At 39.7% G+C, this 25717-nt stretch overlaps 1 long non-coding RNA gene across 1 annotated transcript in view; it reads right to left on the bottom strand.

Moving 5' to 3' along the window:
• Positions 1–355: 355 nt before the first annotated feature.
• Positions 356–25717, bottom strand: part of LOC129043050 (uncharacterized) — a 142785-nt gene continuing 117423 nt past the window's right edge. The window contains exon 3 of the long non-coding RNA XR_008504277.1: positions 356–809. This is a non-coding gene — a long non-coding RNA (uncharacterized LOC129043050). The remainder of the gene's footprint in view (positions 810–25717) is intronic.

Raw genomic sequence — 25717 nt, forward strand, 5'->3', positions numbered from 1 at the left:
TCTGGACACAACATTTATCCCCAAGGTCTAACAGAGTGCCTATACCAACTGGTGGGAATGTGTGTGTGTATACCATGGCTTTCTAACTGAGGGCTCCAAGATGGAAAGGAAGAAATTAGGGAGGAGAAGTAGAAATAGATGTTAAGTAGCTATAGAAGGCCATAAAAGAAATAACTCCTTTTTTTTCCTGCTGCTTAGAACTAGAAACTTCTTAATTAATAAATATATCCTATATATATCCATGGAGAAAACAAAAGCAGTGACCCTTGTTCTATCTTGGATTTCCCACAAAACAGGGTTTCAAAATAATGACTATCCCCTCATGAAAGCCTAAAACCATTAGGAGTTCTTCATTCCCCCGAACAAGATAGGCCATATGAGGCAACTTTATTAAGACAAAATTGATGAAGTATTGGCAGCCCTAACTCTTTTTCCTTTCTGTCCCTAACTAAATTGTTAAAAGGCAACCATCCATTCTGAGATGGTAAGAAAGTCTCACTTGTGGTGGCAAGACAGCAAGAAGGGTAAAGGCCCCTTTTTTTCTTTCTCCAGTACAGCTCAGGACTAATTTGAAGACGAGAAACGATTCCAGTGCCTTGTAAATTGCGATCCACATTGCAACTCCTAGCAGCCACAGTTCAGCACAGTGAGAAGTCAATTAAGGGAGGCCCAGGATTAAGACATCATGGAGACTGAATTATCTCACGCCAGCAGGAAGGAGTCGTTTCTTCAGTTCAGGTTCATGGTCTTTGGAGCAGAAGTGGTTTTGAAGAGAAAAGAAAATGCAGGCAATTGTGGGCTGTTGCTTCCTGCAAAACAAGAAAATAAAGAAGATTCCTACCTAAATATATAGCCAACTTTTTAATATTCCTTAGCTAATGAATTTATTTTTTAATACACTTCAGATACAAACTTCAGAACTGTAGGCTCATTGGGAGCAGCTAAAAATACCAAAACATGGAATAAACCACAATATCCTGCAGTTTACTCCATATGTTTTATTTTCTTTCCCTGTTTATGGGATAAAATAGGTGAAATAAAAGTAAAAGTTTAATTACAAGAAATAAAGTGTCAGCAGTGAAGTTCACAGCCTGTTTCTGTACTTGGAGTCATGTAGTATGTTTCTATGGTACGATTGTAGGTTTTTGATTGTGCAATAAAATAATTCCAACAATAAAAACCATTAGTATGCAGGTGTTCTACAATTTTCTCAGGGAGTTTGCAGGAGCTGGCATGCATTTGATAAATGTACTCCCAAACCCCAAGCTCCTAGACAGAGGCATGTGGCTTCACACGGAAAAGGCTTTTGCACACCTGCAGTAATCAAGCACAAACATAACGAGAGGCAAGGGAATTGATGGGACACACACCCTTCTCTCTTTAGATGAATGTTGAAGTATTAATGAGGCCTCATACATAGAAAGGCAGTATTGTCATTTGCTAACTTTGCCCACCCACATGTTTAGTAACTATCACTTCAGAGATTCATGTGTGCCTCTTCAAAGAAACATAAAGGGAACAAGTCACATTCCAACTTTATTGCAAAATTAAAAGTCATTCCATGGCCTTTAAAGCAACCCTATTGTCATTATAAAATGTGGAGATATATTCAGGCAGTTGGTCAACAAACATTTACTGAGCAAGTTCTTATAATGAGCTCTCGTACTAGGCTTGAAAAATGAAGAGGATGTGAACTTAATATCTAAATCCTTACACTGGATTCTCCAGGCCAGCAGAATCCTTTTGCAGCATCCTTTTATACATCACTCACATTTAAGCAGATTGAAGCAGAGCTGTCTGCTGGGTGTGGGTGTGGGTGCAGGTGCCCTCAACACAGCTCTGCAGACACTTGCTGCTCCATCTGTACACGGCCTGAGAACCTCCTCTCTAAATTCCAGCAAGTCCAAATCTATACAGTATACATTATATATGTCATATAATAATTTCACAAGGAAATTATTACATTCCTAGTGTTTAAATATCAAAATATTTTCTTTCCTTTTGTCTGGTTGGTCAGCCTTGATTTGAACCAACTACCTCTTAGACCCAACAGCACAAGAAATGCATAAAATCACCCACCCATCAGCTCACTCTTGCAGCATCACTGGAGGGCCCCCCTCACACAATAAACAAGAGAGACCTGGAGGGGACATGTTTTCCTTCAGAGCTTGAACAGCCCTTGGGGAGGAGTTAGAAAGTAGATTTAAAAGGAAGAGTCCGGCCGGGTGCGGTGGCTCACACCTGTAGTGCCAGAACTTTGGGAGGCCGAGGCGGGTGGATCACCTGAGGTCAGGAGTTCAAGATCAACCTGGCCAACATGGTGAAACTCTGTCTCTAATAAAAATACAAAAATTAGCTGGGTGTGGTAGCACATTCCTGTAGTCCCAGCTACTGGAGAGGCTGAGGCAGGAGAATTGCTTGAACCTGGGAGGAGGAGGTTGCAGTGAGCTGAGATCACATCACTGCACTCCAGCCTGGGTGACAGAGTGAGACTCTATCTTAAAAATAATAATAAAAATAAATAAATAAATAAAACAAAGAGTCTTCCTCTGATTACATACCATTCCAGCATCAAGAATTTTCTCATGGGAGGATTTTTCTGAGGTCCTAGGTAAACCAGGTGGTGCCCTGTCTATAGATGACAGACGAGATTAGGGCCTTCCTGTTCTCTCCCTGTTCTGTCTCATTCCCTCCTCACCATTACCCCATTACTTTGTCTGTGAAAACTACTGGCAGTCTGAACTCCTCTTCACTGGGAGAAATCTGGGATAGATGGCCAGTCTTTGAGGAGCTGAATTAGGGCAGGGTATCCCATCTAAGGCAACTCTGACTGAAAGATCCAAAACGTGAGTCTAAGCCAGTATCTGTACAGATTACTAATTGTCCAAGCCAGGAAAACTTAGTAGCAATGCGAAGTTCAAAGGGAGGGAGTCAGTTGCAAATGGGAAATGAAGCCAGAGATCAGGATCTGGGAGAAAATAGGAGCAGAGCAGAATCAGATCAGGAAGGAAGCAAGATGATTCTAGGCCATTGTTCTCTCACTGGTGTGCTTTTGACTTACCTGGTTATTTTAGTTATTTGGTTATTAGATGCAGTGATGGACATCGGCACTGGCTAAAAGATTCAGAATTGGAGCCAATACTCCCCTCTTCAAAAAACTTTTGGCTCTCACTTCATCTATTATTACTACTATTATGTTTATATAACAATAGTGTATTATTAATAATTTTTACTTTTTTAAGTAATAGGCCCTTTTTTTTTTTTTTCGAGATGGAGTCTCACTCTGTTGCCCATGCTGGAGTGCAGTAGTGCAATCTTGGCTCACTGAAACCTCAGCCTCCTGGGTTCAAACGATTCGGGCCTCAGCCTCCTGGGTAGCTGGGATTACAGGCATGAGCTACCATGCCCAGCTAATTTTTTTGTATTTTTAGTAAAGACAAGGTTTCACCATATTGGCCAGGCTGGTCTCAAACTCCTGGCCTCAAGTGATCTGCCTGCCTAAGCTTTCCAAATGCTGGGATTACAGGCATGAGCCACTGAGCCTGGGCAATGGGCACTTATTTACCACCCACTGAGAGTCTAACAGAGAAAAAAAATTTTTGAATCTGGTTATCTCTGATCCTGAAGACCAAACTTCTTTCCTAGTTAAAAAAAATTCAGGGAAGGGTGAAGGTAAACAAGATACTATGATAAGCCCAAGCTAACATAAACTTTTTCTTCTGACATTCTTTTACTTTTCAAACTCTGTATTTTCAAACAGTGGAAGGAGAACCTTAGGCACACCAAAAGCATTCATAAAGCAATGTTCTGTACCCAGTCCTGTGCTAAGTGTTGCAGAAGTCACAAAAATTATAAAATTTGGTCACCTCCCTCAAGGTTTTTACAATCTTAGTAGAGAGATAGAAGACCTATATATGAAAGATGTGCAAATGTAGGTGAGTCTTAACTAGATTTTGCTAGGTAACAAACCACCCAAAATTTTATAGCTTAAAATAATCATGTATTCAATTATGATTCTGTGGTTGGCAATTTGGGTTGGGCTCAGCTTAGACGTCTCATCTTTATCCTACATAGTGTCTACTGAGCTCACTCCTATATCTGGTGCCTCCGCTGGGACAGCTAGTAAATCTGGAGTGGCTGGATCTTTCTCCTCATTGGAAGAAGTGGGCTGGCTTATTCACAGAGTGGACAAGGGCAGAGGCTGCAAGGCCTCTAGTGGCTTAGGTTCACAGCTTGAATGTCATCACTTCTGCCACATTCTGTTGGTCAAACCAAGTCATGAGGCAGCTATAATTCAAAGAATGGAGAAACCTACACCCTCCTTTTAATGGGTCAAGCTGTAAAGAATAGGTGGCCATATTTAATCTACTACAGTCACCCATTAGCTATAATTATTTCTATTTCTCCCATATGCCAGGTAAATTCACCCCATCCCAAGACCGCCCAAAAGTCTCATCCAATTGTATCATCAAACTGAAAGTCCAGGATCTCAGGAAGTGCATTTGGTCCAGGTGTGGATGAGGACCTTCTATTACAGCTCCTTGCATGTGACTCCTCTTAATCCAGAAATCTGTGAACCAAACAGACAAGTTTGTCTCCATCCTCTCCCATACCCAACATACAATGGTGAGATGACAAGAGGATAACCATAATAGACACCCCATTCAAAAAGGAGAATTGGGGAGCACATAGGAGGCATTGGTCCACAGCAATTCAGGAATACAGTCATGTGCATATGACCGTCAGAAATAGCCCTTGTTTACAGATGAATAGCTTTCCTCATCCTACTTCCTGCCCTAAGAAATTTTGTCTTAGTCTCTTAATGCAAGCTTATATAGCCCCCTTCAATACCTTGTGGGTTTTCTATGTATCAGGGAGTCATCCATTTCAATAGACAAATGAAACACACACAATTCTTTTTAATGCAGCATTCTTTCTTCTTCAGGCAGTATATCAGGATGTTGTGAGTTAATGCCCTCAAGATCTTTAGAAGTTATTTTGTTGAGTTGAGATAATATACTAGGAACAACCACAAATCCTTCTGAGGTCTTTACAAGAGTCTTAAAGTCACTCCCTTAATTAGATTTTAGAAGAATCTTTTGCAAACTGGAGAGACTGAAATGAAAAACAAGTTTATTTTCTAATTTAGAAAGTCCTGAGCCCTCTATCTTGCTTCTACTTTCTGTTTGCAAATGAAACAGTTCTTTCTTTAGTTCATCTCCTTCGGCCTATACATTATTAACAATATGCCTGGAAATTTTCTTAACTAGATCCACAAGTTTATTAGACAAATGTTCTATCTTCCAAGTGACCACATGCAATATTTTTCCAATTGTTCTGCTCCAAAACCAGTGTCACATGTTTTAGGTTTCTGTTATGGCAGCATCCCCCTTCTAAGTACTGATTTCTGTTTTAGTTAGCTTTTGCCACCCAACAAACTACATCAAAAATTAGTGGCTTAAACACTTATTTTCTCATAGTTCTATGGGTCAACAATTTGTATTGGGCCCAACCACACACTGACTTGGCTTCTCTGGTTATAATCATTGCCAAATATGCAACCAGTCAGCAAAAAGACCAACATTGAGTCCCTGATATGGTGCATTTCCTGGGAAACCTGCCAGGTTGATTACATTAGTCCACGTCCATGTCACAGAAAGGCAACACTCTGCTCTCTCTGGAACAGACCCTTATTCTGGATATGGATCTGCCTTCCACTCCCATAATACTTATTCAGAAACCACCATCGTGAACACAGAATGCCTCATTTGCAATCACAGTGCTTTACACAGTATTGCTATCAACCAAGGAAATAAGTAAAGAGGGTCATGGGCTTATGCTCATGAAATTTACTGGGCTTGCCGTGGTCCTCATCTCACTGAAGCAGCTGGCTTGGTAGAATGTAGAAGGGCCTTTGAAGACTCAGTGATGGTGCCAGCTGGGTGCCCATACTTTGCAGGGTGGGTGTGATATCCTCCAGGATGCAGTGGAGGTTCCAAATTAGTGGTTAATATATTGTATCATTTTCCACATGGATAGGATTCAGAACCTAAGAATCAAGGGATGGAAATAGAATGGCTCCTCTCATATTTCCCCTAATCATTGACTAGTGAAATATTGGCATCCTATCCTCACAACTTTGGGCTCTGCTGATTTAGTTTTGTTGTTATAAAGGAATGCTTCCAGAAGCACCCAAAAGATAATGATTTCATTAAACTGGAAGATGAGAGGGACACGCAGACACATGAACTCTTCATGCCAGAAAACCAAGAGTTGAAGAAAGAGTTACTGCATTGGTCGGGGTGATTAATTCTACCGAGAGGAATTGTTTTGCCACTAGAGAGTTTTTTTCCTCTGTTCTAATATTCAATGCAATTCTCAATTCTGTCTCTAACTACCCACAGTGAGCTGTCACACTCCACAAGTTTAAGGAACTCCACACTGCCACAAAATTTCCTTCACTTCAAACTCCAGTCACAAGTACCGGGTCCCCAGGTTACCCACACATCTGTCCAACTTGGCTGCAAAGTCACAGGTTCCCATAGCCCCCCTCCTAGATTCAATAACTTGCTAGAACAACTCACAAAACTCAGGAGAATGTTATACTTACAATTATAGTTTATTATAAGGATACAAATGAACAACCAAATGAGGTACATACGGTGAGGTCTGAAAGGGTTCCGCATGCAGGAACCTCTATCCCTCAAAGTTGGAGTGTGCCATCCTCCTTTTACATGGATGTGTTCATCAGCCCATAAGCTCTCAGAACACTGTCATTGAGCGGTTTTTATAGAGGTTTCATTATGTAGGCAGAATTGATTAAATCATCGGCCATTGATGATCTCTGTCTATAACCCCTGTGTTGTCCATCCCCAGAGGTTGGGGGTAGGCTGAAAGTTTCAACCCTCTAATCACATGGTTGGTTCATCTGGCAATCAATCCCCACCCTGCAGCTATCTAGGGGCCTGCCAAGACGTGTCACCACATGAGAACAAAAGATGTTCCTATCACCTTTATGACTCAGGAAATTTCAAGAGTTTCAGGAGCTCTGTGCCATAAACTGAGGACAAAGACCAAATACTTTTCTTATTATACCACATTACTGCACAATGAGGATAGAGGCCTTTTAATACTCCCATGCTTTTTGATAAAAGTAAATAGAAAACTACAGTAACCCAGTATAGGTGGAGGCTGCTGATAGCACAGACCTTTAGGAGTGAAGGCTTAGGTCCCCTTCCTGCCACCAGGCTAGGAACCATGAAGAGTTGAGGTGCTTGCTTGAGCAAAGGGATATGGAATGGCTACTGGAAGAACGAAGTTCTAAATACCATCAAAGACCATGTGACTACTTGCAGAAAAAAGGACAGTAGTACTTACTAGTATTTCTTTCTTACTTTGATATAAATATATATTTTCTTTTTTCTCCTCTCTGATTCTCCCACTATCTGATATAAGATGTGTCCATAGTTGCTAACATTATATATCAGCATTTAAGTTACAAGATATCAAGGGGTGAATATGTTGAGCTAGAGGAGGAATGAACATTCCCCAGTGAGTAAATTGACATATGAAGACTCAAATCCTCTTTTGGGGAGTCAGTTAGAATGTTTTTAATTGTATCACATTAAGCAGAAGCAAGATTTTTATCTTTATTTTGAAGTTAAACATGGTTAGAAGAGGTATATACAGATGCCAAGTTATCAAGGTGTTGACTGTATTGCATTGTTTTATCATCAATGTGTTTAACTTTTTGCTGGAATCCCCTCCCCTATATAATTCCAGGCTAGAGTTAGCCAAGGAGATGAAAAAGAAGCAGCATCCATGACTCTCAATGCTTTTCACACCAGATGAGCTGACAGACTGATCAGAGGTGCCAGGAGGGTCCTAGTTTGTCCTCATTCTCCTCTGCCTTGGTCCAGTCCTTCTCCTTGGCTGGTGGCCACTGCTCAAGCCAGTGCTGATCACAGCAGCCCTGAGTCTACCACCAGAAGCTTAATGACAGAACCATGGAGACAGGAGCTACTCAGGGGCAACAGCTTCCCAGTTATGGTCCCATTGTGGCAGCTGACATCCCGGCTTCTCAGACTTCCTCCTCAGGCTGTGAGGTATCCTCATGCTTCAGGATGGACAGGTAGTGACTCTTCTCTGATCCTCAGCTCCTCCCCTGAGACTCCACATCTCCAGCTCCTTCCATGGTTGTGGAAGGTCTAATATCTGTAATAAACCCCTTATCCCTTATTACTCATAATGTCTCTGCTTCCCTGACTGAATCCCACTGAGTCAAAGTATGTGAAAATATGACATCATAGAACAAGCCCCTGAAGAAAAATTTTTAAATGGGGGTACATTTGGAGAAATAGTACTTACCCCACTCCAGATGTTTCTTGTTTTTCCATGTAGGGGATGCCCACTTGCATAACCCTCCTAGCCTCTCTCCACCCACAGCCTCCTTCTTAATTGATGAGTCTGGGATGTGGCAGTGGATCTGCATAGCTCTGTCACTTCCTCCTTCTCTTGGGAGGGAGCCACCTGCTCACCAAAAACACACACTCCACTCTAGGTTTGGCAGGGGCAGGTTCTTGCTGGGGGCAGCTCTGCCTGTGAAGAGTTGGACACGCCTTTCTGATTCTGGATTATACATTTCACATCTCACTTGCCACTTTCTCCAGCATCAGTCATATCAGAATAAAGATCATCCTTTCACCTTCATCTGTCCTACTTTTGTGGATTTCTCAAATGCATCAGAACTCAGATGGGAAAGAGAAGTGTTCATCCTGGGGCTCCCTTGAATCCCAGAAGGGGTTACTCAAGGGAAACTGCTGAAGAAAGCTTTCCACCAGTTTGTGAAGGATGTAATCGGAATGGGATAAAAGAGATAGGAGAAGGAAGGTGAAGAAAACAGCCTGGGCAAAGAAAAGAAGCTGTACGTAGAGAAGGAAAATTAACCTGAGGAATATAGCAGTTTTTTAAGCAAATGAAAAGTAATGGGCTGGGCACAGTGGCTCATGCCTGTAATCCCAGGACTTTGGGAGGCCAAGGTGGGCAGATCACGAGGTCAGGAGTTCGAGACCAGCCTGGCCAACATGGTGAAACTCTGTCTCTACTAAAAATACAAAAATTAGCTGGGCGTGGTGGTGCATGCCTGTAACCCCAGCTACTCAGGAGGCTGAGGCAGGAGAATTGCTTGAACCTGGGAGACACAGGTAGTGAGCCAAGATGGTGCCACTGCACTCCAGCCTGGGTGACAGAGTGAGACTCCATCTCAAAAAAAAAAAAAAGAAAGAAAGAAATGAAGGAGTTCGATGAGGGACAGGATAGCAGGGCAGCTGGTGAGGGGCTTTGAAGACTAAATTTAAGTTTTTACTAACAGTTACTTTAATTCTGCTCCAATTATTCCACTTCCTCCTAATATTAAATTTTATGATCAGCTTCACTACCAATTTAATGAAATATGCAATCAGCTCTTTTATAGATCTCTTTTATTGCTAATATATGTTTCATACTATCTAAATCAGAGAAGTGACCTATCAACAGTAACAATGGCCTGGGCTCTTACTGGTCTCTCTCCCAGCATCTTACTTGGACTTTCCTTGGAATATATTTTTCAGTCTTACAACATTAAAAATAGTTCTCAGGAGTAGAATCCCTTTTCGATGCTATGAAATTTATTTCAGGGCACTTTACTAAGAAAGACAATGAGAAAGAGAAAGATAGGTTGATAGAAACACTTTACCCTGGCTCAGTCTGTCAGGAATTTAAGCAATGAATTGTATCTCTGCGTCTGAGATCATCCGTGTGTTATGAATCGCACTGTTGGAAAATATACCAATATTTCCCTTTGGTCCCTGTTCTATCCTTCCCCTCCCCATCCTCACATTTCAAATTCATTTTTGTTTCTGTTCCAGGCCTAATGAGACCGTGATCAATGTGTCTCGAGTTGACCCTGCCTTCACGTCTTCAATCATACCTTCCCTGTCTAATCCACTACACTCTGCTCTTTGTCAACTGATGGATTTATTTAGTTAAGAAAACTAAAAATACAATCACGCCTCAACTTCACAAACAGGCCTCTGGTTTGATTTTCTTCATTTTATAAAATCCAGCCAACCGCAGACACTGAACTATGCCTTTAAAGAATCTGTGTCTGAACTGATGATATTTTCTTCATTTGTGAGGACATTTTAAAGTCTGCTTCCTTCTGCTCAAGACACTTCCTGGGTAGTATTCTCTGCTGGAATGCTTCCTGAGGCCAAGGTTGTGAGGTCCGGTCTCAAAACCTCCATTCCTAAGCAGCTTTCTGCATGAGTTAGGTTGCCACAGTTCCCCTCTCCTCACTAACTGGGGCCTCAGTGCACAGCCAGCATCTGCCAAGGGGATGCTGAGATGGATCCAGCAGCCTGTACATGCACAGCAAGCTGCCCACAGATAATCCTGATGGCCGAGGACAGGGTGGGGTGCCATAACTTCACTCCTTAAAACTCTTTCAGACTGTCCTTGTTGTTCTTGTAATTGTACCAAATTCACAGTCAATCCTAAGCAAGCTTTATGTGTGCACATTATTGGATGATTTGGACAAAATGCTTTACATACCCTATCCCAATTGTTACTTCCAACTTTTCTAAAGGTCACCCTTTTTTAAACTCTCTTTTTAGAGATGAAGTACCTGATCTTCTGACACCTTAGTTGGCACGACAACTGAGTGAGTACACCAGGCTAGCTTCATGTTCCTTCTTCCTGCGCCAATTTCCTCCCCCGCCTGACTTCTGCTCTAATCCCTGCCACCACTATAGTCTCCATCTTCATCCTGAGACCCCCAATGCCATCTCCACACCCACTGCCTTCATCTCTTGCTACTTCTACCCTCTAGTCTTCCCTCTCTGGGTTCCAAAGCACTCTATCACATCCTACCATACTCCAGCTGCGGATGCTTTGTCAGGTCCTGAATATTTTCAGTGGATATCTGGGACTCTAAACCCCACCAAGGTATGACATGGAAATAAGCCTCTATGCCTTGGATTCATCCCTACACTTTAGCAAACTGGAATAATGGAAGATCATGGCATATGAGGAGGAAGGGGAGAGGAGCAGGATATAATTGCCTCTCTCTTCTCCCGTTCATCTTTTTTTTTTTTTTTTTTTTTTTTTTTTGAGACGGAGTCTCGCTCTTTCTCCCAGGCCGGACTACAGTGGCACTATCTCGGCTCACTGCAAGCTCTGCCTCCTGGGTTCACGCCATTCTCCTGCCTCAGCCTCCCGAGTAGCTGGGACTACAGGTGCCCACCACTGCGCCTGGCTAATTTTTTGTATTTGTAGTAGAGATGGGGTTTCACTGTGTTAGCCAGGATGGTCTTGATCTCCTGACCTCGTGATCCGCCTGCCTCAGCCTCCTAAAGTGCTGGGATTACAGGCGTGAGCCACCGCGCCCAGCCCACTTCATCTTAGTCTACCTTTTTCTTAACGTTTTTGTCTTTTCTCCCATTCTAGGGTAGAGGGATTCATTTTAACCTAAATTTTACCTAAATGGAATTAAGGGAACACACTGTGATTTCTTCCACTCTTTATTTCCTTGCCTAATACCTTTCTTTTGTCCTTACATCCTTGCAATAACTTATACCCTCACACCTACAGTATCCATCACCAAGACGATCCTAGGTACCTTGAGACATCAACCTTCCCATGTGTCCTGGCTTCAAGTCTACTTTCTAAGGGTGGCCTGAAACTCATGGAGAGAAAATAGAATTTTCACCTTACTAATCCAATGTAAATTATATTCACCAAAGTAACAGATCTCAATAAAATGTATATTCTCTTTTTTTTTGTCATTTGTGTGTTCACTGCTGTGATTAACAATCATTCACATTTGGAAAAGAATCAAGTAAAGCATAAGTGAATCCTGATACCACTTGGGAAAGATGGTCATAGATGTGAGAATGTTAAGATGGTATGAGGGACACAAGGAAAATCATTTGTGTAGCCAGCACACCGCATATTTTACCTGCAAATTCCTGGACTGGGTTCATAAAACACTCTCAGATCATGTCATGTACATTTTTCATAAGAGTTGAAACTCAGCTTTCATCTGAGGGTACTTCTGGGGACAAAGCTCTGTGAGAAATAGCTGTCTTATAGTTGTGTCAGTCCTCAATCAGGAGGATATTTAATGACAAGAAAGACACATAAGGAGTGATGAGAAAAGTGGAGTTCTTTCCTCTTTAAATAATCTGCAATGCCTTTTTTAATGCAACTGCAATTAGCCAAAGAGAAAAGTGTGGGACTATCTCATCCCATTTTCAAAAACCACCAATAGCACATATTACATACAAATAATGCGTGATGTCATTCCAAATATTTTCTCACATTCCTTAGTTTATTCCCTTTACAATCCTTTGAGGCAGTCAGAAAGTGCATTGCTTTTGCAAGTGGGAAAGCAGAGGGAGGTAAGTTGCTTGCCAAGGTTGACACAACTAGTTAGTGACGGTGTTCGATTGGAACCCAGATTTGTTGCATCCATCCAGGACACCCAGCACCATGCCAATCTATTATGCTAGTTCCATACTGCCCATGAGCTTCCAGGCATTCCTGGAATCCATGAAAATTATATTTTTTATTGAGACCCATCTGATTAATTGTGCTCTGTGTCCAAGCCAAAGAATGCCATAGTTAATTTAGAAAAATTGAGGTTTAAATGTAAACGCATCCGACATCTTGCATGCAAGACTCCTGCCTTGAATTTCTTATGGCACCTCTCTGTCAAAGAGCTCAGGAAAGTTTGCAGCCTCTTGCTAATCCTCCCAACATGCCTGTGAAAGGCACACTGGGCAGTTTTAATTATGGCTGGTTTACAAATAGAAAAACTGAAACACAGATGGTGAAAAACGAAGCTGAGTAAGGGATTTCCCCAGAACCACTGGCATATCAGTCCGAGGCCACTCTTTGCCAGGCCTGCGCAATCTCTATTTGGCCACATTTTCTGGGTAAGAGACCTCAAATGGCAAATGAGCATTAAAGACTCCAGTGTGTTTCAACTGCAATACACACATACTTTGAGAGGTGGTAAAATAACAGGTTCAGAGGATGTGGTTGTTGTGAGGAGTCGATGATGCATATGGACAGTGCTTGGCATCAGGTAGCTGGCAGGTAATGTGGGCACAAGAAATGGTAACAGAGAAATTAGTCTCTGCCTTGAAAAAAATGAGGTTGCTGATCTGGATACTCAATAAATATTTATGGAAGAAAGGAAGAAAAAAAGAAACAAGTGAGGGAGGGAGAGCCTTTTAAAATAGAAATCTGGGTTCATGCCCTTTCCCTGTGACTCGCTGGAGTTTCATAAAATGGTTTTATCTTCTGTAACATGGTGGCTTTAGTGGTCTAAATAACATTCAAAAACATATATTTTGGCCATAACATTTCTTAACACCGCCCTTGTAAGAGTCAACTCCCACCTCCCTGTGCGGGCTTCTTTGCTTGAGTTACCAATAGTTACCCCAACCTAACCAAAAAACTTAATGCAGACACATCCTTTCTATTATGGGTTGTTTCAACTTTAGTGTAAAAGAAGGACAAGTCTTTTTTAAACTAACTAAACATAGTTGGCTGTATTGCAATAGCTCGTGAGGTGCTCGTCATAAAACCAATCCTTTTCTTTTTTAATCTTTTTCTTGATTATCTCCAAAAATAAGGCATATTTCTTCCCTATGTGCCAGCTGCAGCCAGATGTAGGTAGGGTGTACAATTAAGACTCTGAAAACTTTGCTTAGCAAATTGAAGAAAAGATGTTAGAAAAACTCATGTAACTCACTTGCTATTTGGCTTTCTTTATGGCTAAATTCAATCTTTTACCCCTCAATTCCAACACAGAGCCCCCTGACACTCAGGAAGCCTTGAAATGGTTTCCTGTCTTCTGGTTTGTCAGATTCAGTTGCTCTGCTCAATAGAATATTGTTAACTATGCCTACGTTAAAAAGTAATAAGCAAAAAAAAATGCTTGATTGCCTAGAAGGAGATATTGTTACATATGAAAAAATTGAATTGCTTTTAACCTTTCCCAGGTAATGTATACAACTATTCTTTCAATGTTTAATCCCATTATTTAATGTAAGGAAATAAATAAATAAAATTGGGCTGACAGACGTAGTAATATAATATCCTTTAATCTGCAGCTCACAGTGCATTTAAAAATAATAATTTTGAAAAGAGCATTTGAAAACATTTGATCTTAAAAATGCATATTTTGCTTATTCTAGTGTTTGTTGATTTGAAGGCTTTGAGGTCAGCCCAGTAAATATTCAGTTTGCTTGGCACAAACTGTGCAGGAATCTAATAGAAAGCAATATTGTTGAAAATGGATATCAATTGAAAACAGAGAGCAGTGTCAACTATTCCCCACTGGGAACAGACAACAATAAAACCAGTCAAGCATTACACAGCCGAGCCTGCCAAATGTCATTAGAGTGGAGAAAAAAGGAAAGGAACATGGTAGGGAAAGAAGCACTTTGCTTTATTTTTTTCCTCCAATTTAAAAAGACATACACACACACACACACACACACACACACACACACACACCCGAGTGAGGGATAGGGAGAGAACATTTAGAGAATAAGGACAATAAAACCTAAAATTGTCCAAACCAGTGTCACCATTCTCTTAAAGTTGGCATATTCTCTTTTCTTTTCCAACGTGATTACATTACAAAGATTTTCAAATAATTTTTCTGTCTTTTCAGTTGATCATTTTCCCCCAATAACTCTTTTAATCAAGTGTATTCGTAATCACAAAGTTTTCCATTTTTAAATCAGCATTGCAATATCATTTATGGCAATCATACGTCTATCATCGTTTAATTAATTGATCTGAGTTCTGGGCTTTTGAAAATGTATACTTTTTCACTGTTAACCATCAAGCATCAGTGGAGAGCCTTTCAGAGGGAACGGGCTGCAGAGAAGCCCTATCTCTGGGTGAAAAGAAATATTTACAGTAGCTCTGAAATCTGTTAAATTATGAGGATATGGGAAAAATCATTGCCGGGCAATGGGACCATGGGGAAAAACACATCATCACTCCCAATCCCACCTGAAGGCAGAACTGGGAACCAGCGACTTAGCCCCAAAACTTCTGCCATATCTGTGGCATTTTCATTGATGATTTGTAAATTTTCAAACAAAGAAAAATTGTCTCCTACAGACAATGGTCAAGCTGCTGAAGAGCCAGCCAAGAGCTCCCCCTAGTGAAGTTGCACATGTATTAGTGTGAGCTCCTCCATACATGCACGTCTGCTCGTGCACACACACACACAGATTTGACTCGTTTGTCCAAAATATTGTCCACCCCACCTTCTTTCAAAATAACATGAACAAAAATTCCCCAAACTCTCCTAAATGTTTTCTACCATTCATTGTTAAACTCCACACCCAGCAGTAAAGAGCCAGAGAGAACTCCCTTTTAGAAGGCAAAACTGTCAATCTGATCATATCATTTTGAAATCATAATAATCACATATTGGCTCCAAATCTGCATCCTCAAGTAGATGCTATCAGTGTAGAAACTCCTCAGGGGCAGCATATTACTATGTAATTAGCATAATAACTTTGTTGTGTAAACAAAATAAAAGACAGGCTTGAATGCAAGAAATATATCTTACACTGTAGTGGTGTCTACAGCTTCTACAGAAAAACCTATTGTTCTTGGCCAAGCTTTTATTTTTGTCACAGTATTACTTTGATTAAACACCTGCTGATACATGCAAGCAGCTTTCTTTGTAAGTGTACTGCCTTCGTATACATGTATACACATGACCATATATTTTACTGCAAAACAATCTACAGAACACTCATCCTACTCATATTTAACAGGACTAATTTGCTATAACACCAGCATTGCATCTCCCAAATCAGCCCTAATCCCTTCAGATACATTTTGGCTTCCTCCAAAAAGATATTTTATCGGTTTTATGAGCCTGGATAGGGCTCTGAAGGGAGAACAAGCATTCTTTAGTGGGGAGAAGGTAGCAAGCGTAGATATCAGATGCATAGATGAAAAGGATTTAATGTCTTCCTAAAAATTCTTTGAAAGCCATATGAACATTTTTAGGAAAATATAAATGACTGCCATTTTACAATTAACAGCTGCTTATGTTAAGCACCGAGTACTCCCTAGCTCCTGCTAATATATTTTTTCTTAAACCATAGATCCACAAGACAAGTGATAATAGCTCTCAGATGCTAAAGGTAAGTCTATTTTTCTGGGAGATTCTAACCCTAGAATGCAATTTGTTTAGGTTCCATATATTTACGCTCAATTCTTGAAACCAGCAGGCCATCAGAATGACACAGATTAGGTTATTGTTATGTAGGGTTGCTTTTATCATGGAGCTCATTTGCATAAAAATCATATGCATACAGGAACTAAATTTAAATAAACCAGTTGGCTTAGAAATACTATTACTTACCTCCCTGGAGGATGGTGACAATTAATACTGACATCTTTGCGAAGCTTTGCTGGGACATGCTGCCATATAAATATAAATAATAACATTTCAGCTTTATTACGATATTTTTAGGGTATTTTAAAAACTCATTTAATATACGCAGATCCTTGTTCTTTCCATAATTCTCAGACCTCCACAAATCCAAAAGAGAACAGGTGGGGGACTAGGGAAGATAGCATAACTAAGCCATTCATTGCGACAAATGTGGATATGATCAGTTTTACCAATTGGCCCCACTATTAGGGCAAGAACTTCACGTTCACAAAACCCACACCTATGATGAACTCTTCTACAATTCACTGTTGGACAATGGGTATATAATTCAGCCTGCAAAAACTGATTTTTTTTTACCTTACAAAAGGGGGGGTTAGAATTCTCAACACCTTCTTGAATCAAAAAGAAGCACTAAATAAAGAATCGAAGTTGGACCTATTATGTTAATTAAAATTCTGAGGGCATCTCTGAAAGTGTAATTTGGCCCAATGTGTGGTTTTTTTTAAATCATGAAAATTAGCTAATGAATATTGTGCAGTCACTTCCCTAATATAAAATAACTCAACCATTCAAACTGCACAAATTCCAAAATGGTCTAACTTACAATACATCAGTTTGCTTGTTTGTGTTAGAAGTGCTTAACCTAATAACATGGTGAAATTGTATCCTTTTAAAAATTCCAATTTTTTATGAATTAACAAGAGACTCATGGCTGAATTTTCTTATGAGTTTAGCTATTACAATCCCAAATACTAAACTCTGACAATATTTACTGCTGCTTAAATTCGTTAATCAGAATTTGGTCCTGTCAGTTTTCACTAGGTTGGGAGTCAGAAGTCTCAGGCTTTTGAGCAGGCACTGACAATTCTGGACTGCTTGATCTTGACTAGGCCACTGTGTCCTTGGACTTTCAGTTTTTTCATCTGTAAATTATGGGTAATAACATCTGCCCTGCTGACCTCATGGGATCACTATGAAAATTAAATGAGATAGCACATGTGGGAAATGCTTTCAATATTAGACAGTGCTAGATAAGTGCGTGCACTATTAGTTTGAAAAATAATATCTCAGTCATCAAGTTTAATCATCTCTAAAGATCTTCCCTAACCTTCTAAATGGTTCTTTGCGTTGATTTCTTTCAGAAAAACAATAAATGTTGAGTGGCGTATTTGCAGAAAAGTTTTTTTTTTTAATCTATCACTGCTAACATTAGTACGTTAGTTAGATATCTAACTCAGCTCTAGACACTCTTCTCTCATCAGAATTAACCCCAAATGGGATGAGAACACAGTCCATACATAGCGTCACCATGCTTATCTGGTTTGGTTTCTCCCACACTAAAACCTATTGTCCAGGTGTTTTTCATGGGAGAAATTGCAGAGAGGGCCCAGGGCCACCAGACAGAGGCTTTGTCTGCCCTTGGCTCCATCATAACCAAAATAGAAGAACCATATAGCAGATGTGTTCCTTTTTAAAAATTAGAACTATATGAAATACTATTTAGTGATAAAGAGAAATGAACTACTGACACACACAGCACTGTAGATGAATCTCAAATACATTACACTAAGTGAAAAAAGCCAGGCTCAGAAAGCTTATATATATGATATCATTTTCATGACATTCTAGAAAAGGGAAAACTACAGAATTATAGGATAGAAAACAGATGAGCAGCTGCAAGGGGCTGGAGGTGAGGGAGAGGATTGGATACAAAGGGACCTGAAGACATTTTTGCAGGTATGAGACTATGTTACATTTTGATTATGGTGGTGGTTACCTGAATGCCTGTGTTTGTCAGAGCTCATATTCAAAAGTGGGAATTTTACTATATGTAAATTATAGCTCCATAAACTTGTTTCTGTTTTTTTTTTTTTTAAAGACTCATAGAAAAGTCAACATGAATTTGTTACCCTGCTTTGAATTGTGTTACCTCTTTTAAAATCAAATTGTATTTTCTTTGTAGTTCAAACTGTTCTCTGGTAAAATGAAGTCATATTAAGCTAATCAGACACATAATTGAGTATGGTTAAACTCTGAAATAAAGTTTTCAGTACATATCTACCACATTAGTAATTAATTTCCAGAGAGTACAAAAAGTATAATGGTCTTGCAATGATAACCATTTTATTTTTATTGTTTTCCAAATGGTAACAAAAGATTTCAGGTCATAAGCCTAGTTGTACAGATTTAACCTCTCCCCCCATCCTTATCTAGTGCTCAGAGAACTGTTTATATTGTTTCATAGGTGTTGCCCATAGGACTCGGAGCATGTTCTCTCATACAGGGCTGTCAGTCAAAAATTTCAATTGGTTACAGAGGACCTCACTTGAATTCTGAGTAAAATATGTGCCCAGGAATATCTGATCAAGGGCCCAAAGTAGAGAAAATAAAGCAAATGAATCCAAAATAGCCCCTAGAACTCTGCCAGGAATTGCAACCCATACATATACTGTACAGATAACGTGCTATAAAATGCTAGCACTAAGAATGTTTCTTTCTAAAGATTGGGGTACAGCTTCTAGCTTCAGTGATTTTATTTTCTTATCAATAAAATTGTAAAATTTTAAAAGGCAGAGGGTATCAACAGGCAGCGCCTTCCTGGGACATGCATGGAGAGAGGGGGTTAAGGGAGGGACATGTTTGGACAAGAAGAAGCTGGAGGAAAAGAATACCACCTCTCTCCAAATCCCCATTCCATTCCTTCTGTTGTAAAACGCTGTATAAAACAATGCCCATATAATCTATCGCTGGGAATACAATTATTTGCAGGTGTCTCAAAGCCATTTAGGCTCATTCATTCTTCTTTTCTCCTCGTTGACATTAGTTTAATCTGTGAAAATCAGATCACAATCATGCCAGACTTTTTACCTCATTAGTTTTCTATTGTCTGTTCTGAGGCATCGCATACATTTCTATCTCCAGGCAAGACTGGTTGTTGTCTGCACTGCGTTTCCATCCCTTCCCCCCTTTTCATTCTTATGAGCAAGAAGCACTTTAATTTAATACTTTAACTACTTCTAGAGCTAAATAGGAAAGATTTCACCTGCATTCTTTTTAAACTGACAACTTTGAGATATAAACATGTTTCTGGTTGTTATTCAAACTGTGCATGTGATATGTGTGAAGTGCCCACACCCCCGGATTTACTCTGTAAGATACACAGTAATTCTCTGTTGATGACAAGTTATATTAACTACATACAATTCCATTTTTCATTGTGTTAACTCACAGCAATGTCATTTTCTTGATAAATTTATGGCTCCTGTGTATCTTTATCACTTTGCTAAGAGAAGCCTTGCCTAGCATTATTTTAACTATATTTGGAATGGGGTTAGAGCATTTACTCTGAACAGCCAGATCTATGGGACAAACCAGGGATATTAGCAAGAGGATGGAGCTGTTTTCTGCCGAGCCTTGAACTTTGGCATTTAAGATTACTGCGATTTTTACTTCTCCAGATGCTGCTTCAGACACATAGTAGATAAAATGTTGAAATTCCTCATCAACTAGTTGTATAGTAAGAAATGCATCTCTTTCATATTTTAGCTAGTACACATTTTCTAAATAGGTTTGGTATATATTTGATCAAAAATCTAATTTTCTGATTCAGGGCTTATGGTCAGTTATGATAGTCCTTAGAAATTGGGGTCAATAAAGAAAATTGCTAATAGTTCTTTGAATGACTACATATTTTGTGTTAGCATTGTTATTAATTTTTCAAAAAATCTAAGTTATATTTATAAAATGTCATGAACTGCTCCATTCATTGTTTATTTCCTTATTGTATATAGGCAGAAATTATCTGCCATACCAAGCAGCATCAGATCCCCTGACTAAACAAGTTTTACTTCCTTTGGGGAAAAAATAGTAATAATAACCTTTGATTATATAAGAACATCAAAATCTACATTGTCATTCCTGATTCAGCCCATGCCAAGAACATAGGACAATTTACATATGCTCTAATCAAATATTTGGGGGTTGGGGAGTCTCACTGCAGATCTCCAGATCAAGATTATGTGACATGCCTTGGATTCCAGCCAGGTTTAAGGCTCTTCATTTTTAAAACAATAACCACCTGCTAAAAGAAGAAAGAAGCCATTTCCTTCTTGACATTCGTTAGCTTAGGATCAGCAGAATCTTCCTGCTGCTCAGATTGAAATGTAATAGCTGCAAGGTTGAAAACTGAAATCTTGCACTAAGCACTTCATTGCTGCTGGCTTGTAATTTTTTTCTTCTCAAAAATTACATACACAAAGCAGTTTTAGACTCTGTAATCAGATATTTTGCCTCATACTACTGTGTGATTTGGGATGTTTTCTTTCTTGTTCTTTTTATTTTTTTAAAAAACTAGATCTGCACAATCCATTCTTTCAGGGAATACACAGGCTCCACACTGGACTCTCGCTGCTGCCATATGGCATTTAGGGAATTTTGACCAGGCTCAATGAGTAAGATGAACTCAGACTAGTTAACTCTCATAGGTCCAAAAGCCCTCAGCTCAGGTTGACTTGACTCATTTCTATCGGCTTGCTGTCCAGTTTCACAGGAGACTGTAGATGTATGTGTTGTAGGAAGAGGAGGGTTGGCAGGGGAGAAGCAAAGGCATGGAAAGGCCAAAGGCAAAAGAAAACAAGGACTTGATCTCAGCCTCAAGGTGTCTCTTTATAATGGGCTCAGATTTTGCAGGGTCATGAAATGCATCTAACTTTGCTTAGATACAGTGATTCTCCCAAGAGTCCTCTGGTTTCTCTCCACTCTGAGCTGACAACAGCATTATCATTTTATACTCTCACCAGTCCACATACCTCCAGTGGGAAAGCATCTTGAAAAAAATCAGATTTGTAAATTGTATACACAAGCAACAAACATTTTAATTAAAAAATGCTTTGTTTGAAAAACATACAATTAAACACCATAATCTTGCACTTTGTTAAGCACCACCACTTTGGAACCAACACTTTTCCCTCACAATGCATTATTATTTATAAATGTACTCAAGAGTTAATATCTGTATTTTTAAAAGTGTAATATAGCACATTGCTTTAACATACTATGGCAGTACACTTTATAGAAATTTGAGCTTACAAATTCATTTTTTCACGTTCTTCAAAATAGACTCTTTAAGTATATACCTCGATATGTACTATTGTGTGTGTGTGTGTGTGTATGTGTGTATTATTCAGTTCATTCTTAAATGTCTTCTGACCTCAGATGTAGCTTGTCCAAAAAGCAACACCATCCACAATTAAGTTCCCAACTTTCCACATCGCAACACACTCATTCACCTAGGATTATAAAACTTTGAAATCATCCTTCCCTCCCTACATCTATTCATATAATATCAGGGAATAAAGGAAGCAGGCAACAGAATTAGATCAGGAAATGCTTTTTCAACGGTTTATCTCAGCGGGTATAAAAAGGGACTAGACATTAAAGCAAACTTAAGCTAAGGTATGGGATGAATGCAAATCCATGTTTCTAACAGTCTCTTGATAATTAGAAAAACCTTTTGGCTGCCTTTCGGTCATCTCTAATTGGAGTGTCTCAGATTTTCTGTCTTTCCCATAACATAGAGAGGAAGAAGCTCTTATACAGGATGCACAAGAAATCTCTGCTGTATCCTTTGTTCATTTGTGATTACATTATTAACATCTACTCCAACCCTGGATTCCTTGCAAAGATCATCTGAAATTATTCATCCATTGTATCAAGACTGATTTTTCTAAAATTAGATCATATTATCCATAAATACATTTAACTCTCCAAGGGTAAATTGCAAAGTGTCTGAATACACGAAAAGCCAGTGACTGTGGAAGAGCATTGCAGGCAAATCCTGTACTTTGTGAAACTCCTCCCCTAGACCCTGAATCTTCAGGCCTTGTACATTAAACATGACCAGCTGACATATGGATCCAGGGGAGATGCTGGTGTCTATATGCATAGTAAACATTAATGAAGCTGAATTATTTTTATTTATTTGGATTAACACAAACCTATAGACAGAAGTTCTCATGTTTTCTTGCAGCATCCCAGTGGAGTATCTTGCACCTCCCCTGAGTATATATGCCCCATTTGAGAGATCAGCACTGTGTGAGTCGGAGTTCTCCAGAGAAACTGAACCAAGAGGATACAGAGTCATTCCTCGGTACCCATGGGACATTGGTTCCAAGACATCCTCTTGCCTGCCACAGATACGAAAGTCCACCAATGCTCAAGTCCCTTATATATAATGGTATAGTATTTGCATATAACCTACACACATCCTTCCATATACTTTAAACCATCTATATGACTTATAGTACCTAATATGATGCCTATACATCACTTCTTTCATGTGGATTAAACATAGTACTCGCCACGTGGCAAATTTAAAACTTTGCGGAATGTTTTTCTCCCGAATATTTTTGATCTCAATTTTTGGTTGAAGCCGTAACACAGAATACACAGATACAGAAGACTGATTGTGTGTGTGTGTGTGTGTGTGTGTGAGTGTGTAGAAAGAGAGAGATTTTAAAAAACTGGCACATACAATTGTTGGGGCTGTCCAACTAACTCTGTAGGGCAAGCCAGCAGGCTGGAGATTCAGGTAAGAGTTAATGTTGCAGTCCCAAACGAGTTAATGTTTAATGTAAGTCCCAGACTTGAAACTTGGGCAGAATGTCTATATTGCCATCTGGAGGCAGGATTCCTTCTTTGGGAAATCCCAGTCTTTGTTCCTAAGGCCTTCAACTGATTGGATGAGGCCACCCACATTATGGAAGGCAATCTACTTTCCTTAAAGTCAACTGATTGTAAATGTTAATGACATCTTTAAAATATCTTTACAGCAACATCTAGACTAGTGTTAGATCAAACAGCTGGTCAACATAATCTAACCAAATTGACAAAATTAACCACCACAATTCCTATCTACTGTGCCGCAGAAAAAGAACCTCATCACAGACAAAATGCCAGGCTGCTTTCCTCTTCCTCCTTCCTATTCAAACCCCAATAGCCTCACTGTAGAGAAGATGGAAGGGAGAGCAAGAGAGCAGACAACCCCCACTCTGCTGTAGACCCATGCTGGGAACTCTCTTCTGCCCTGAGAGAAGAGAGCTTTGAATCAAATCAAAAACCAAAGCTTAGAAATCAGCATGACTTAATCTTAATTACTAAGATGAAATTGTGTTAATCACTGAAGGGGACTAGAAACTTGTGGAATTGGACTGAGATGTCATCAAGACAAGTGCAGAATGGGAAAGGAGAGTTCAACACACAGAACGGTAACCATGTTGGGGGAAAAAAAAAGCGAAATGTCATTTTTTGAGACTTCAGAAGCATCTTTGCTCTTTGTGTGCAGGTACAAAGAGCAGAGAGCAAAGACACTATGAATAAAACTGGGTCAGGATAAAAGAGGGGGGCATGGAAGTGGCATCATTGCGGGGTGTGACCCAGAGCTTCCAGGTGGACTGTGTGGACAGGCTTGCCAGGGGACATGGCTGGCCTAGCCCTGACAAGTGCTGGGGGTCACCCAAACCTCCAGAGCACAGATGTCAATGTCAGGTGCATACTGGTTTGGATCCAGTCTCTGCCACTTTAAACCCCTGTTACTTACCTCCTCTTTCTTTATACCTCAATTTCCCCAACTGTACAATGGAAATGGTAAAAGTTACTTGTTGTATAGGGCTGCTCTTAGGGATAAATGGTGGCACAGAGTGAGTGTTTCAGTAAATGTGAACTAGAGTCATGGTCACCATCATCCCTTTAACCATGAGATGGCAGAAGTTACTTCTTCCACTAAAATTGAAGCATCTGGTAAACTCTCAACTCACTTCACTGAATGTTTTATGTCTTAAAATAAGATATTGGCTACCTCTTACAGAACTCTTATAACAGGTACTTGCTGAAAGCATTTCTTATGTGTAATTATTACAATAACCCCATAAGGTGGGTACTGTCTGCATTTTACAGATGAGAAACATCACTGAGGTTTGTATAGGTTTGCCAACTTGCCCAAGGCCACACAGCTCATCAGAGCTATGCTGTTTCCAAGATACCATACTGCCTCCCACTGAGCACGGACCTTTTTCTGGAATATTTGTAGATAACATGGAAATGTCGATAATACTGAAAGGAAGTAGTTGTGTTGACAGTAAGTTTGAATCGTAATGCAAAGAACTAAAGACGTATCCATCAGTGCATTCTCGATTTTACGTGAGCAGATTTCAAAGTGTTGGAGCAGGGGATAATTGGGTATGTTACCACAGACATTAGACTCATAAGTAGGAAGCTATAATCAAACAAATTTCTGACAGTCAAGTTAATTATGGTCGAAGGTGGAAAGAGGAGAGGGAAGGCAATCAAAGACACAGATGTGGCTACACAGGGCTTTCTCTGGTGAAGTAGGATTCGAAAAGATTTTGATCAAAATGTGTCAGTCATCAAACATGAAGGAGAGGCACAAACAAGAAGGACTAGCATCTTAACTAAGTCAAGAACAAGCGGAAGGTTGGGGATCATGCCAAGGACAACACAAATGTTGTTAAAAATTTTGGGGGGTGGGGAGAAGTAAGAAGTATAAAGGAATGGATTGACCCACTGTTTGGAGTAGGTGATATAATGTTGAAAGGATGATAGATAAAAGGCAGGATTATTCACCATCAGTTTTGCTTACATTTTTCACCAAGAAAAATAATCTTCAAACTGCAAGGTGCTACAAAGTTTATGATGAATGAAAATTAAGAAAATCTATTGTTGCTTTTAAGTCCTTCATCCCAGATATATGTTGTCCCCAATAACTTGCTGATGAAATGCAGAATCACTGATAATAATCCAGGAGAAATAAAAATTGGAGAAAAAAGGCCCACTCAGACCCTTGCTGTCCCCAAATTCCCGATGGCGTACTGAGATGCCCTGCCTTGCCAGAAACACTAAATGCTGCAGGCTGAGCAGGCCAAAAGGTGGAAGATACAGAGATAACAGAAATTATTTAAAAATAGTCGAAGTTAATAAATCAATTATTTATCCTTTTAGGGGAAAAAAATGTACATTCTCTAGAGTCTAAGGATTAAGAATTATTAAATCTTGGCATCTACATCCAGCAAGATTACATGCAGCCTTTCTTCAACTTCACGCAGGAGCAGTTACAAGAAATGAGTCTTAATGTTGAGCCAAAGTCCTCTTCTTTCCTTCTCATGGACCTGTGCCTGCCCTCTGGAACAAGGAATACCAATTGAGGGTCCATGCACTGAATTC

Source organism: Pongo pygmaeus, chromosome 7, assembly GCF_028885625.2.
Source record: "Pongo pygmaeus isolate AG05252 chromosome 7, NHGRI_mPonPyg2-v2.0_pri, whole genome shotgun sequence".
NCBI classification, from domain to species: domain Eukaryota; kingdom Metazoa; phylum Chordata; class Mammalia; order Primates; family Hominidae; genus Pongo; species Pongo pygmaeus.